A 12392-nucleotide genomic window follows, 5' to 3' on the forward strand; every position below is an offset into this window, starting at 1 on the left:
CCGCAGCTGAGAGAATAGAACTAGCAGAGCTATCGAAGTTAATCAATAAGCGCAAGACAGCTGACATACGGAAGTATAATATGGAGAGGATCGAATACGCTGTAAAGAACGGAGGTAGCCTGAAAGCAGTAAAGAGACGTCTTGGCGTGGGAAAAAATCAGATGTATGCACTTAAGGATAAGCAAGGCAATGTCATCACAAATAGGGATAAAATAGTCACAGTGGCCGAGGAGTTCTATAGGGATCTGTACAGTAGCCGGGACATACAGGATAATGCCGAACGAGACAGTAGTTCAGACGAGATAGACATCCCACCAGTAACGACCGAAGAAGTAAGGAAGGCTTTGAAAGAAATGAAAGGGGGCAAAGCACCTGGTGAGGATCAGATAACAGCAGACCTCTTGAAGGATGGCGGAGAAATTGTACTTGAAAAACTGGCAAACCTGTATACGCAATGCCTAATGACCGCAATGGTACCGGAATCTTGGAAGAACGCGAACATCATCCTAATCCATAGGAAAGGCGACATGAAAGACTTGAAAAACTACAGGCCGATCAGCTTACTGTCAGTCGTCTACAAGGTATTTACCAAGGTAATCGCTAACCGAATCTCTGCAACCTTAGATTTCAGTCAACCTAAAGAACAAGCAGGGTTCCGTAAAGGTTATTCAACAATGGACCATATTCACACGATCAATCAGGTGATAGAGAAGTGCGCTGAGTATACTCAACCCCTATATATAGCCTTCATAAATTATGAGAAAGCATTTGACTCGGTCGAAACCCTAGCAGTCATTCAGGCATTACGGAACCAGGGGGTAGATGAGCATTACGTAAGAATACTAGAGGATATCTATAATGGGTCTACAGCTACCATCATCCTCCATAAGGAGAGCAGTAAAATACCTATAAGGAATGGTGTCAGACAAGGAGACACAATCTCTCCAATGTTATTCACAGCATGCTTACAAGAAGTATTCAGAACGTTGGATTTGGAACAGGTGGGAGTAAGGGTTAATGGAGAATACCTCAGTAACCTCAGATTTGCTGATGACGTTGCCTTGCTAAGTAACTCGGGGGACGAATTGCAAAGCATGCTTTCCGCACTGGGCGAACAGAGTAGAACCGTGGGCCTGAAAATTAATATGCAGAAAACTAAAGTAATGATCAATAACCTCGGGACAGCACAGCAGTTTGAGATAGATGGCGAGGCAGTGGAAGTGGTAAGCGAATATATATACTTAGGCCAAGTTGTGACCCCAGATCCCAACCATGAGGCAGAGATAATTAGAAGGATCAGAATGGGGTGGGGTGCATATGGCAGACATTATCAGATAATGAATAGCAGCCTACCATTGTCGTTGAAGAAGAAAGTGTATGACAGCTGCATCTTACCGGTACTCACCTACGGGGCAGAAACTTGGAGGCTCACTAAGAGGGTTCAACTTAAATTGAGAACGACTCAGCGGGCAATGGAGCGGAAAATGATAGGTGTAACATTAAGGGACAAGAAGAGAGCGGAGTGGGTCAGGGAGCAAACTGGTGTTAAAGACATATTAGTAGAAATTAAGAAGAAATGGACGTGGGCAGGGCATGTAATGCGAAGGCAAGATAACCGCTGGTCATTAAGGGTAACAGAGTGGATCCCTAGAGAAGGCAAGCGCTGCAGGGGGCGGCAGAAAGTTAGATGGGCAGATGAGATCAAGAAGTTTGCGGGGATAAATTGGTCACAGTTGGCACAGGACCGAGGTAATTGGAGCATAATGGGAGAGGCCTTTGCCCTGCAGTGGGCGTAGACAGGCTGGTGATGATGATGATGACACGGGGTGGTCTGGGGAAAATAGATGACAGGTGCTCACGTTGTCTGGTCATATTGAAATGCCCGTTCATTATGTTGTTTACTCACAGCATGTTCGCACCGTATGTTAATTCCAAGTTAGTCTGGGATGTTTCCCTTTTTTGTTAATTGACTTTTGACAGTGCTAAGTGGCGGTCTGTATCTGCATCTGTGTCTGACAAAAGTATCTGACCCTCTAGCGTCAGATACAGCTGTAGTAAATATAAATACCCCAGAAAGTGAAGGTGAACACAGTCGCCAAGATAGCCGAATTAGAAAGGCATTCGAGATGTAATCGAAAGGCGTGGGTTCGGTCCCCACTCTGGGCGCGTGTTTTTCTTAATTTCTTTAAAAATATTAAAAAGAATATTAACTTCATTAACCCTAGTAAAAAAAAGAGCGTAAACACACCCCTATGCCCCGTTTGTCGTTCTAGACTGCCGACCTATCTTCCTGTATTTCCCCAACGAGCCCCTCATTTCCTTACTATATTATTCTGCGAAAGCCTAGCGTGTGTCTCGGTTCTGGCAGCCTTGATGCCTAGGTAGCATAAGAGGGCTTCCCGCCAGTTACCCGCTCATGACAGGCTGTAGACGTTCGAATCACGCCCCGGGAATTGAAAAAGGGCCCATCTCCCCGCGAGGGGGACTCGAGTAAATGCGTCGCATAGGGGGTGGGTGCATTGCACTAACGTTTAGTGTTTGGGGAGTTGGTGGTAGTGAATGCGCTGTATCAGCAGCTTCTTGACGTAGCTTGAATGAGTCAAGGATATAAGGCGCGTTCGTAGCATTTCATTCTGTGTCGGTTTTGTGGCGCAGTGGGAAGAGCACCATGTACCTCGCGTTCCGCCCACAGGTAGTGAATGCGTTGTATCAGCAGCTTCTTGACGTAGTTTGAATGAGTCAAGGATATAAGGCGCGTTCGTAGCCGTCCATTCTGTGTCGGCTTTGTGGCGCAGTGGGTAGAGCACCATGTACCTTGCTTTCCGCCCGCAGGGTCGTGGGATCGAAACCAGGCGCCGGTAAGTATTATTTTTTTATATAGTGTAGGGGGAGGGGTGCGGACCTGTTGTTGAGAGCGAGGAGGGTAGCGTGATGAGGGAGAGTAGGAGTGGGGGAGAGGGCGCACCTGGAACGGCTGTTGCGGACGCCGAGGCACGCGGACAACGCCGGGTGACATCGTGAGTTAAAAAAATGCTCTGCATTTAAAATAAGGTCCAGTTTCCCCGTGTAGTCAGAGTGGCGCTGGCTACCACCCTCAAGTCTCAGATACACTTCTAGTAAATATAAATAGCCCAGGAAGTGAAGGAGAACATAGTCGCCCACATGGACGAATTGGTTAGGCATTCGAGATATAATCGAAAGGCCTGGGTTCGGTCCCCACTCTGGGCGCGTGTTTTTCTTTCTTTCTTTCTTCGGTATATTAAAAAAAGAATAACTTCCTTAACCGTAGTAAAAAAACTGCCTAACCACACCCCTATGCCTCCTTTGGCATTGTGACTGCCGACCTATCTTTCTCTATTTCCCCAACGAGCCCCTCATTTCCTTACTATATTATTTTGCGAAAGCCTAGCGAGGGTCTCGGTTCTGGCAGCTTCGACGCCTAGGTAGCATAAGAGGGCTTCCCGACAGTTATCCGCTCATGACAGGCTGTAGACGTTCGAGTCCCTCCCCGGGGGTTGAAAAAGAAGGTCCCCTTCTCCACGTGTAGTCAAAGTGGCGCTGGCTACCACCCTGAAGCGTCAGATACACTTCTAGTAAATATAAAAAGCCCAGAAAGTGAAGGGGCACACAGTCGCCCAGATAGCCGAATTGGTAAGGCATTCAAGATCTAATCGAAAGGCTTGTGTTCGGTCCCTACTCTGGGCACGTGTTTTTCTTTCTTTCTCTCTTCCGTATATTAAAAAAATATTAACTCCATTAAGCGTAGTAAAAAACAAGCCTAACCACGCCCCTATGCCTCCTTTGGCGTTGTAGAATGCCGACCTATCTTTCTGTATTTCCCCAACGAGGCCCTCATTTCCTTACTATATATGCATATATGTGTGTATATATATATATATATATATATATATATATATATATATATATAGAGAGAGAGAGAGAGAGAGAGGGGAATAAGAAATAACGAATAATCGAAAATCGAAAGGAAAAGTCGCTCAGAGCACATAAAAATATACAGAGTAAATGGAAAAACCATTACAGCAAAGTTTACTTACATTTTGGCAGCCGGGTTTGCCCTTATCAGGGTAGGCTTCAGTCATTTTCTTTATTCCCAAGTGTGTTCAGATAAGACGGGGGAGAGGACGGCCGGGATACATAGTGAATGTTTATAATTGCACGATATTTGTAGTGCCACGAGAGATTTAAAAAATCACACCTTATGAGTTGAACATATTGCTGCCAGGTGCACGAGGATACGGCCATTACAGAAATTGGCTGAGGAAGTCGACGACCTACGCATTTGGTCGTTAAAAAAAGAGATTATAATACGGGGATAAAGGTAGCATCCTTAACAAGTGCGCCTCTATACATTACAATGTGGAGGTTATAAAAATAAAAATTTGAAAAACATTCACGGTAATAAGCCAGCCATGAGTTGTGACTATTACATAAATGAGAAATCGGGCAATGAATGTCAGCAACCGATGGCCAGCAACGGAACTCGTGTCTAGTAGTCATTTGTGTTCTCTTCAAGTATTTACTTTGAATTTGTTCGTTGTCTTCTTTCAAACAATAAAAGTCAGCAAAAAGTCGACAAAGAAATCATATCCTCGCCTGTGTTTTTTCTTCTGTCTTATCGTTCATGATGTGCTCGTATCTGGGCTTTTTTTTACATTGTTCGGTTGGAATATATTGTTCAGCGATAGCTGATTTTACCAGTGGTGTCCTCTCACACGCTTTTTCTACTGGCCGTTCCATGCACTTTTTATTATTTTATTGTAATATTATATTATAATACATTATATTATAATATATTATATATTAAAATATATTACATTATATTATTATTATATTATTGTTTTATTATTTTGTTTTTATTATTTTGGCGATATGTCAACCTCTCCTCACTCGCGTACTTGCCTTGTCCCCACGCCGCAAGAGCGCTGCAATCATTGAAAATACCAGCGCTGCTGCAGCTGAAGGTGTTAGTGGCGTTGAGAGCAATGCGGTGCGTATTTGCTTGCAGATGCGGCTAGTGCTTGCGTGGGAAATGCGTGCACGCTCCCGTAAGGCTTGCTGTTTAGCTCATCATGCTTTCTTGAAGAAAACAATCGCACACATATGGAGCCAAAATAAATGCATGTCACCTAACTTCTGATGGCGTTGCATTGTTTTGCGTTTGTGGTGAAGTGGATCGGGAATCGAACAAGGAACTGGCCGCTTACAATGCGCATTTGCTTAACGGAGTCATGGCTAAGTCTTGGCGCTACGAGCAAACAATAGATATACCACCAGAATTCATCTCCAATGGTGAAAATTAACTGCAAGCATTTTGTGGTCTGGGCAAATTACTGGCAGAATTCTAATATTAACAAAAAGTAGGAAGTCAGGCAGGTCAAACCATTATTTAGGCAAGTGCCCGTAGCGCAGCAATATTGCCGGCCTCGCTTTTATCATTTTTTTTTGCAGGTCGCTCACTATACTTTTAGAAATATTCTTAGCGGGCAGCACTGAGGTTGGCTTTGAAGTGACCCTGGTGTCCATCGTTATTTGCTCCAGTTACTTAACCCCGCATGCAAAGCTATGTCGGCAATGTGACGCCGGCACACACGGTGAGCAGGCGCTCATGTGAGCCGAGCACACAGTGGCAGCAGATATGATTTTGCGCCGCGTCGCTAACAATTCTTTAAGCGCTCTTGCGGCATGGCGAGAAGGCAAGGATGCGAGCGAGAACGGGGCAACACATCGCAGTGATACACTCAGCCTAGCACCAGACATCTCAACTGCGAATGTCCGTGCGTTTTTCACTGCCGCTGCCAGGTGACGGCACCGGCATCTTCGGCCATGCGCTCCGCGGTTTGTATTTGAATTGTCTATGACTGTACCTCCTCACTTTGAGCATTGGGGTCGTGGAAAATAAGAGAGCTTATAATGTTCTAAATATGGCACCTCGCGTTACCCCGTTTGCCGTATTGAAACCTCCATCCTCTCGTAGGGCTACCAGACACCTGCAATTCTGGGTTTCTGGTTTGCGTACTTCTTTCTTGCTTTATCGACCCACGAACCGAGTACCATTAAATACAGTAATCCGTCGTTAAATCGAACTCGTAAAATACGAAACACTGGGACACAAGCAGAGTTTTGTGTTAGGCGAAATGCCAGACTTATGGCCAAGTAAATCAGATAAGAGAAATTGCTAACGCAAAACATTCGCTACACTGGTGAGTTTTCGTAATAAAGGCAATATATTTGGCAACGAAACAGAAATTTCCTAATCGCGAAAGAAAGAACTTTCTGATCTTTGCCAGTTCTGCGTTCACATCTGGTAACACAAAAGCGTTGTATCGCTGCTGAATGCTTCGCGTCCATTTTTGTTTACATCCGACACAGTATACCGTTTTGCGAAGCGGGCGCATCCCGTTTCTCGTTTCTTCCCTTGTCTGCACTTCTCGAGGCTCCTCGGTAGCATCATCAGCTTCGTCCTCCACAGTTATGTCCACCGTTTACGAGCCGGAGAGCATTCTGTTAACAAAAAGACACGTCACCAGAGTGGGGACCAAACCCATAGAGGGAGGGGAGGGGGTGTTGGCTACCTTTTTTCGGCGCGTGTTTGATTTGACTCATTCCTACACACACACACACACGCACACACCCACACCCACACACGCACAGACTCCCACACGCACGCACACAAACACGCACGCACGATATATATTTATATAGAAATAACAGTTGGCAGTCACGAAGATATCGGAAACAAAGAGGAGGATGTGATAGGTCACTGAAACCAATAAAAAATTTGGAAAGAAAGAAAGGCAGTGGACAAAAAATGCCTGCCGGGTTGTATCCAAACCCACGACCTCCAAAATACCGGTCTCGGTGTGATCACCACTACGCTACCGTCGGGGCTATTTTCCCCTCCACATTTTAGGGCATTTATGTTAAGGTATTTTTCCCTGCGCTTGGAGGTGGTACCTAGCGCCGCTATTACTGCTAGATGTGAAGGGGACCTTCCTTTTAACCCCCGGGCCGTGACTCGAGAGTCTACGACCTGTCGAGAGTGGTCGACCAGCATTGAACCCTCCTAAGCTCCCTATGTTGCCAGGACTGCCAGAACAGAGGCCGTCACTATGCATGTAGCGAATCAGAATACCAAATGAGGGGCCTTTTGAAATAAGACAGAAATAACAGTGGGCAGTCACGAAAACCTGGGAAAGCAAAGGGGAGGATATGGTAGGTCATTGAAACAGATAAAGAATTTGGAAAGAAAGACAGTGGAGAAAATATACACACACACACACATATATATATATATATATATATATATATATATATATAAGGTTAGTAGAGACAGAGACAGACGAGAAAGACTTAGAAACTTTCCTTCACCTTATCCTTGAACTTAACAATTTTGAGTTTGATGGTGTCAATTACGTGCAAGTCAGCGGATCATCAATGGGAACCAAAATCGGGCCCAACTATGCGAACATCTTTATGGGATGTCTAAAGACAAACTTCCTCGCAAGCCAAAGTTTGAAGCCATTGTACTACAAAAGGTATATAGATGATATATTCATGATTTGGCAGCACGGTGAAATGGAACTTCTTGCGTTTATTGAGGCTTTTAACCTTGCGCATCCTACCATCTCCCTCTCTCTTTCCTACTCTACGCACAGCATAAATTTCCTGGATGTTACTGTCACAGTTTCTCAGGGCAGACTTCAGACTAATCTCTACAGGAAACCTACGGACACGCGCCAGTATTTGCACTTCCACAGCAGCCATGTCAGGCACTGCAAGACTGCAATACCTTACAGCCAATCTCACCGTTTTAGGCGAATCTGCACAAGCCAGGCGGATTTCGATTCTAACTGCAGAGAACTTAAAACCGCACTCTTAAATCAAAAATACCCAGAGCAGGTGATCGATGACGCGATTACACGAGCTAACCAGTTGAACCGCACCGAAATTCTCCGAAAAAAAGCTCCAAAACCCAATCAACAAACCAACCTCGTTTTGACCCATTCGGCCTCTTCTCCGAAAGTTGCTTCCATACTAAGGAAACATCACAATATCCTCGCTCAAAGTGAACGCCTAAAGAGAATATTCCCCGAGCCACCACGTGTTGTTTATAGACGCAGCAAAAATTTGGGCGACGTTCTCACTAAATCCAGCATCAGCCGACCACAGACTACTGGTTGCATGCCCTGTAACAAACCACGGTATAAGGTATGCCCACAAATGACCACCACACAACGCGCCGCCAGCACAGCTTCAAACTATTATGTTAATGTAAAAGGGAACTTTAACTGTGATTCCGCCAACGTCGTATACCTGCTGGAATGCACCCTCTGCGGCAAACAATACATTGGCCAGACGGAAACACCCTTTCGTTTGAGGTTTAACAATCACCGCTCCCATGCAAAAACCTGCCCTTCTTTGCCTCTATCAAAGCATGTTAACACTCCTGGTCATTCTTTTGAACAACTGAAGGCCACAATTCTTGAATCTAGTTTTAAAACGCATCCCGATCGCGAGGTTCGTGAGTCTTACCTTATCTATAGGTTTAAATCAGCGTGGTTTGGCATAAATGAAAGTTATGGGAAATTAACCTGTCTTTCCTCCGATTAAAATTTCGGCTGTATTTCTCAGGCTAGTGTTATACCTGTTCATTTCTTTCCCTCAATAATATTCTCCCATTAGTTGGCGAGCTCTCGTAGGTGGGTATAGTTTCGTGCTAGCACGACGTTTTTTAGCACAATGGCTTCACTGAAGCAAATTTGATGAACAAGTCCGGACATTGTGTTCTGGGTAGAAGGCTGCAGTACCATTTTTAGCTTTGATATTCTCACCTTGCAATTAATTTGTGAACGCGAGCGTGTGTGATTTTTTTCGTGTCCTCTTTCTTTTTTGTATTGTTGTTTTCTAATATTCGTTGCTGACCGCCTCGGCATTCCCTGAACTGGCACCATGCGCCGGGCAGATGAATACCACTTGCTGCCGCGTCATACGCGTGCACCTGCCTGTTTTTTTTTTTTAATGACCTTTTTTTCATGACTTGTTTGACCTTGTCTTTTTTCTCCTATCAATGTACACTCATTTCGAGTCGAAACTACCTATCCTACTGCTTTTGGGCGCGACCCCCGCCTCCCACCAACAGAAGCCACGTGTCTCACGTTTCAATTACCTTACCAGGATTCTTAGAACGGGTGTGTAAGGGCAGATGTTCATCCTTTGTGTGCATTTGCATATCTTCGTTTCCTTGTTTCGCGTGACTAATCTTTTTGCCCATGTCAAACACGTGCATGGGCATATCTTGTTTTGACCCCTCTTTCACCCCCGTTTCCACAAGGGAGGGGAAAATTACCTGGTTATTTTTTATTTATTTATTTTTTTCGCTCTTTGTATACCAATGTACACTCTTTCCTGTCGAAACTGCCTGTCCTACTGCTTTTGGGCGCGACCCCCGCCTCCCACCAACAGAAGCCACGTGTCTCTTGTTTCAATGACCTTACTTGGATTCCTAGAACGGGTGTGAATGGGCAGATGTTCGCCCTTTGTGTGCATATCTTCTTTGGAACGTCTTCGTTCCGCGTGACTAATCTTTTTGCCCATGTCAAACACGGGCATGGGCCTATCTTGTTTTGACCCCTCTTTCACCCCCGTTGCCACGGGGGAGGAAAATTACCTTGTTATTTATTATTATTTTTATTTTTTAATTATGTATTATTTTTATCTCTGTGTTTGGTTCTTCTCTCTCTCTTTTTTTCCAAGTTCGTACCGCGTGACTGTGTGTTCTTATTATCCTTGTTGTAATTAATTTTCCCGCTCTCCCTTCATTCTTTTGCTACCCACCAACCATGAATCCATTTGTACAAACTCTCCCTCCTCTTACCTTGCCCTCGCGCTTGCTACATTTTCTGTATATATAGCTCTGAAACGAACTTATTTTGTACTCTGAAGAAAGGGAGTCCTCTCCCTGAAACGTCAGTAAACTTATTTTTATTTTCTAAGTCTTTCTCGTTTGTCTCTGTCTCTACTAACCTTATTTTTTTCGCGCTCTGTGTGAGTTTTATCTTTTCAGTCTATATATATATATATATATATATATATATATATATATACACATACATACATACATACATACATACATATATCTATATATATATATTTATTTATATATATATATATGTAGTTCGAGAGAGATAGAAAGAGAGAGCAATCTTGTTCAAAGGTTACAGGAGCCACACTTGGTGCGACTGCGTTGGAATGTTTAGAATGTACCCGCTAACCTCTGCAATACATCATCCTTAGCTTTTGCGTCAGTAAATCGTCGTCACCTCTGCAGGTACCCCTGATCATCTCCACGTACAAGTATGAACAACAGAGGCAGACAACACTCTATATGCGGCCTACTTACACTCTTGCAAAACAATCACCTATGTTGTTTACACCAAACAATGTAGAAAATTTCTTCAAATGATATTCATAAAACACTTATACTGGCTCACATGCACCATATAAGCGCTGGAAATACTCAAGAAAGGGTACCAGTAACGTAAGAGTTTTGCCGCTATGGTGCCGTCTCAAATACAACTAATATATATCGGAGCTACGCTTGCCGATGTGGATCAACAGGTTTGGATGTCCTTTAGTGCCTGTAGCACGAACTGGTTGGTTAAACCCAATTTTTAAAGTTCAATTGGGTTTAAGTAAGTGAAACTCCACTTTGGCGTGAACCCACGTGAGCTGAGGGTTTTTGTTAGTTCCGACTGCACCTTTACTCGAGACAAAACTTTACAGAACTGTTAGCATCCGCGTTGTGTCTTTATATTTAGCATCTGTATGGAAGCAAAAACTCTTAAAAGGTTCAGCATCCTGCAATGGGTTCTACGATAGCGTTACGAGGATACTGTCGTCATATTAGCACAATGTGACAGTTTGAAGTGCACGAGGTTACTATGTACACAAAGATTTATGTTTAATGTGTTTGATGTCATTTGTATAAGCCAACGGAGTTCCTTCGATTTTACGCATGTTATGCCTAATGAATCTATTACAGGCCCGTTAGTCATAGTATCATCATAACACGTGATCACGGTACAGGCAACTTGAAGATGCTTGGAAACTGGTAATCCCTGCGTTAAAACTAGCTACAGTTACATCTTAACTAGGCGTATCAATGCCCCCAGGGATGTGGTCGCTACGAGCTGCAGCCGACATTAGTTTTCGTTGGGCGAGTATCAGGTTTTCAAAATTTTTTGTAAGTTGACGCGGCGTATACGGTCCCCTAGAAGCCCTTGCCCGGGGGAGGAAGTCGGTTTCTGATGGTGAAATAACCGCACGTAGCATGATTCTTTGCATTCGGTGGGGCGAGCGACTGATGAAAATGGCGAGAGCACACCGCCTCCGCCAAATCATCTTTGTGGTCCTCCCCTTGTTGCCGCTTTTACACAAGCCTTGTCTTTAATTCGAACTTATAACACTGCGTTCGGTGCAGCTTAACCTGCGATCGGGTAATAACAGGCAGCGTCGGTTTTAACATCACCATTCACGCCGTTGCGTCAGCGAAGCTGGGAGAATTTTTGGCATCAAATTTGATCTCAATAGCAGCGAGCGTTTCTTCATTTCAAAACATATAAAAATGCCTGTGGTTACAAAATTGTTCCCGGAGCACAAAGAGGACTATTGTAAAAACGGATGCGTGCTGCTCTACATTACATACTTCTGCGCTGCTGCCCCGAGCGGTGCACTACCCTACCACGTTTTAAGGCAAAGCATTCTACCTCTACCCCCCTAGTGTTCTTTCGCGACCGTTGGTGTCAACAGAAAACTCCCGCGAAAAAATAAAGGAAGTTACTGGCACCGCCAGGAATGGAGCCTGGGACAAATAGAGTAACGGAGTGACATCCAGTTGTCTTACAGGTTGAGCTACGACCTCACGCAGAGACGGGAAAGGAAGGCGGTGCAACCACCAAGCACATCTGCGGCTTGACCCCCGGCGTTATAGCTGAATCTCACATAATAGCGTTACGCGACCTCTCGCGCCGCTGTGTGCTCCGTCCACGGCACTTGTAGCGGCCGTGTGCGCGGCTTGCGCAAGCGCTTGGAGTGACAAAAATTTAAGGAAGCTGACACCAACGCATGACATCTCACTTCCAGTACGCCAAATATGCTAAAGCCTGTGGCCTCCAGTGTTCACCTAAAAAAACTAGAGCCCCTTGCCATACGCCCTAACGCCAAACGACACATCAAGGAAGACGTTCAAATACTCCTTGATGGCCAGGCTGTCACTCCCAGCCCCAGCATAAAGATCCTGGGTCTACACCTCCAGGCCAACACAAAGAGTGAAGAATCTTTGCAGCGCCTCAAACACAGCATCAATACAAATA

The sequence above is a fragment of the Haemaphysalis longicornis genome, unplaced genomic scaffold, assembly GCF_048455015.1.
Source record: "Haemaphysalis longicornis isolate Haplotype H1 unplaced genomic scaffold, Haemaphysalis longicornis Haplotype H1 scaffold_8, whole genome shotgun sequence".
Lineage (NCBI taxonomy): Eukaryota > Metazoa > Arthropoda > Arachnida > Ixodida > Ixodidae > Haemaphysalis > Haemaphysalis longicornis.